Raw genomic sequence first — 3,696 nt, forward strand, 5'->3', positions numbered from 1 at the left:
GGCTGGTGAAAGAGGTTGAAAACGGATTTGTAACACCCTCAGCATCGACACCAAATGACAATATAGTAAAGCACAAGAATAAAGCCGTGTTCTAGCACTCAAACATGAAAATATCTGAAACAAGAGTTATGGTTAAAAGAAGAAGGGTATAATAGAAGAAGGATGACACTATGCATCCTCTTAACACTTTAGTTATGTAACATGATTCTTCCCTGGCTCACCAATTTTTGTTTGCTTTCCTGCTCATCAAACTTCAGATGGGCATCGCACCGTGAGGTAAATTCTATAACTGTTTGGTACTAAATCCCCGGGAATTAACCCACAAACCTTGATTGTCTTGACGTGGGACAAAAATCCACAAGCGCATGTGCCTTGGCAAAAGTTCAGCGCTAAGATTCGGTTGAGTAACCTTGTGCACTCCAAATGTAAAATGATGTTGGGAAGAATCACGTTACAATTACTCCGCTTTGCGGTACACTTCTCTCGAAGAGAAGTATTATATAAATCAGTTACAATTCAGGATTTAGTCTCTCAGAAATAAACTATACGTTCTTTAGTTTTAGTACAGTCGCTCCGTGATTTTAAGCCTCGGCAGTCCCAATTTCAGATTCGGAAAGTTTTAGTTTCGGATTTTACTTCACGATTTTAACTGATTGGTTTTAATTACTTCAAGTATTTTAAGTATTTTACAAACAACGTAAGTAGTAGAGAAGTACCGAATTGGGGTCATGGCGTCATGTGGCAGATCTGCCACATGATCTGCCACCAGTAAATATGGCGTCAATGAATCAAACATGGCGCCCACAGCATTTTTTCTTCTTATGGCGCCAGTGAATCAAACATTTTTCTCACAATCCTGCTATGACGTCAGTGAAACGCACATGACGTGTCTGGCGTCAGTGAATCAATCATGGCGTCAATCTTAGGCTTATGCGTCATATCACCTTTCGGATATATTGGTTCAAACGTATATGACGGTAGAACCGATATCGTAACTAACACTGTATTTATGTTCAAGTGTACACATCTCTAAAAAATTCGTGTAATACATTGAATTTAAATAATAAATATTCGAATTTAATACTTTTTCATTAACCTTAATATAAGCATATTTCAAATTTAATACTATTTATATTCAAATTTAATACTATTTCAACTTAATACTTCTAAATATAAACTTTAGAAATTATTTCAACTTAAACCAATTTCTCTTTATTGATAGACCTATTTCAAGGATAGGAAATGTAAATAAAGAGGTCGGTGAACGGGAATAGAGAAACTCGGATGGTAAGTAAACGGCTTATGTCAATAATTAGAAATCATGATAAACGCTTGTAGAAAGCGGTTAGTGTCGACATGGGATTGCAATGTTTGTTTATGCTAGTGAACTTGTAAATAAACAAACTAGATTGAAACTTGGCGCGAATTTCGAAACATGGCGCGAATTTTCGAGTTGGCGTCAATGAATCAAACACGGCATCACATTTTTCCCCCAATATTGTTGTGACGTCAGTGAAACGTACATGACGCGCCACAGTCTTCCTATGACGTCAGCGAATCAGGCGCCCCCTCTTAATGGGAACATCTTAAACTGTAATGATTAATACAAAAAATTTAATTGACTTAATGTGTTTCTAATTTTTTGGTTGGCTTATCTTTAATCTTATAACACCCTTAAAATATTAATTTTATTAATTTTTAATATTAAAAACATGAAATTTCTCTTATCATAATATATTATTATTTGAACTGATAAGGGAAATAAACTCTATTTCCAAAACTCTGTCTCACATTGCCAACAGTAGAGTGAACTCTCGATCTGATAAGAGAACCAATAATGATTTTGAAATGATAAAAGCATATCCCTCGATTTATCCATTCTTTCACATACATACCGAGGAAATGAACAAATATTTGATCTTCCTAAAAGTATGGATTAAAAACAAATAGAAAAGACGGTAATTGTATTACCTAAACACAAACAAAGTCAAATTCAAACCGTACTAAACAATGATAAAAGGGTAAAACTCATTTCCAAATCATCGGTAAATTTCCTCCGAGCGCGAGCGAGCAAAGGTTAAATTAATAAGTGCAGAAGTGAACTAATTTCATCTTTCTGTTCTATGTTTCACTCTTTCTGTTCTATGTTTCACTCTTTCTGTTCTATGTTTCACAATTCTGTTCTATGTTTCACTCTTTCTGTTCTAGGTTTCACTCTTTCTGTTCTAGGTTTCACTCTTTCTGTTCTAGGTTTCACTTTTCCTGTTCTAGGTTTCACTTTTTCTGTTCTAGGTTTCACTCTTTCTGTTCTAGGTTTCACTCTTTCTGTTCTAGGTTTCACTCTTTCTGTTCTAGGTTTCACTCTTTCTATTCTAGGTTTCACTCTTTCTATTCTAGGTTTCACTCTTTCTGTTCTAGGTTTCACTCTTTCTGTTCTAGGTTTCACTCTTTCTGTTCTAGGTTTCACTCTTTCTGTTCTAGGTTTCACTCTTTCTGTTCTAGGTTTCACTCTTTCTGTTCTAGGTTTCACTCTTTCTGTTCTAGGTTTCACTTTTTCTGTTCTAGGTTTCACTCTTTCTGTTCTAGGTTTCACTCTTTCTGTTCTAGGTTTCACTCTTTCTGTTCTAGGTTTCACTCTTTCTGTTCTAGGTTTCACTCTTTCTGTTCTAGGTTTCACTCTTTCTGTTCTAGGTTTCACTCTTTCTGTTCTAGGTTTCACTCTTTCTGTTCTATGTTTCACTCTTTCTGTTCTATGTTTCACTCTTTCTGTTCTATGTTTCACTCTTTCTGTTCTATGTTTCACTCTTTCTGTTCTATGTTTTACTCTTTCTGTTCTATGTTTCACTCTTTCTGTTCTATGTTTAACTCTTTCTGTCCTATGTTTCACTCTTTCTGTCGTATGCTTCACTCTTTCTGTTCTAGGTTTCACTCTTTCTGTTCTAGGTTTCACTCTTTCTGTCCTATGTTTCACTCTTTCTGTTCTATGTTTCACTCTTTCTGTTCAAAGTTTCACTATTTCTGTTCAAAGTTTCACTATTAATGTTCAAATTTTCACTCTTTCTGTTCAAAGTTTCACTCTTTATGTTCAAAGTTGCACTCTTTCTGTTCAAATCTTCACCATTTATGTTTAAAGTTTCACTATTTCTGTTCAAAGTTTCACTATTTATGATCAAATTTTCACTCTTTCTGTTCAAAGTTTCACTCTTTCTGTTCAAAGTTGCACTCTTTCTGTTCAAAGTTGCACTCTTTCTGTTCAAATCTTCACCATTTATGTTTAAAGTTTCACTATTTATGTTCAAAGTTTCACTTTTTATGTTCAATTTTTCCCTGTTTCTGTTTAGACATTTCTTATTTCTGATGAAACGTTTTTTTATTACTGTTCAAACTTTTCTTATTTGTGCTGATACGTTTTTTATTACTTTTCAAACTTTTGTTGTTCCTGCTGAAACGTTTCAAACTTCTTATTTTGTTGCAAGTTTATTTATCCTTTTTCCTCAAGCTTTTCATGTTTCTGTTCTAATTTTTATTATTTCGGCGATTTAATTCCATTTTCCGTAATTCTACATCGCTTTACTAATTTCTATGGTTTTGAAATCGAATTTCAAGTTTCCATAACCAAAATTCCCATGTGATATAAATGTGATGAACACCTTATTACCTAATAACGTATGAATTCCTAGAATATAAACGTCTTAC

Source organism: Phalangium opilio, unplaced genomic scaffold, assembly GCF_054372755.1.
Source record: "Phalangium opilio isolate 3A_F unplaced genomic scaffold, DU_Popi_V2 ptg000073l_1, whole genome shotgun sequence".
Taxonomy (NCBI): domain Eukaryota; kingdom Metazoa; phylum Arthropoda; class Arachnida; order Opiliones; family Phalangiidae; genus Phalangium; species Phalangium opilio.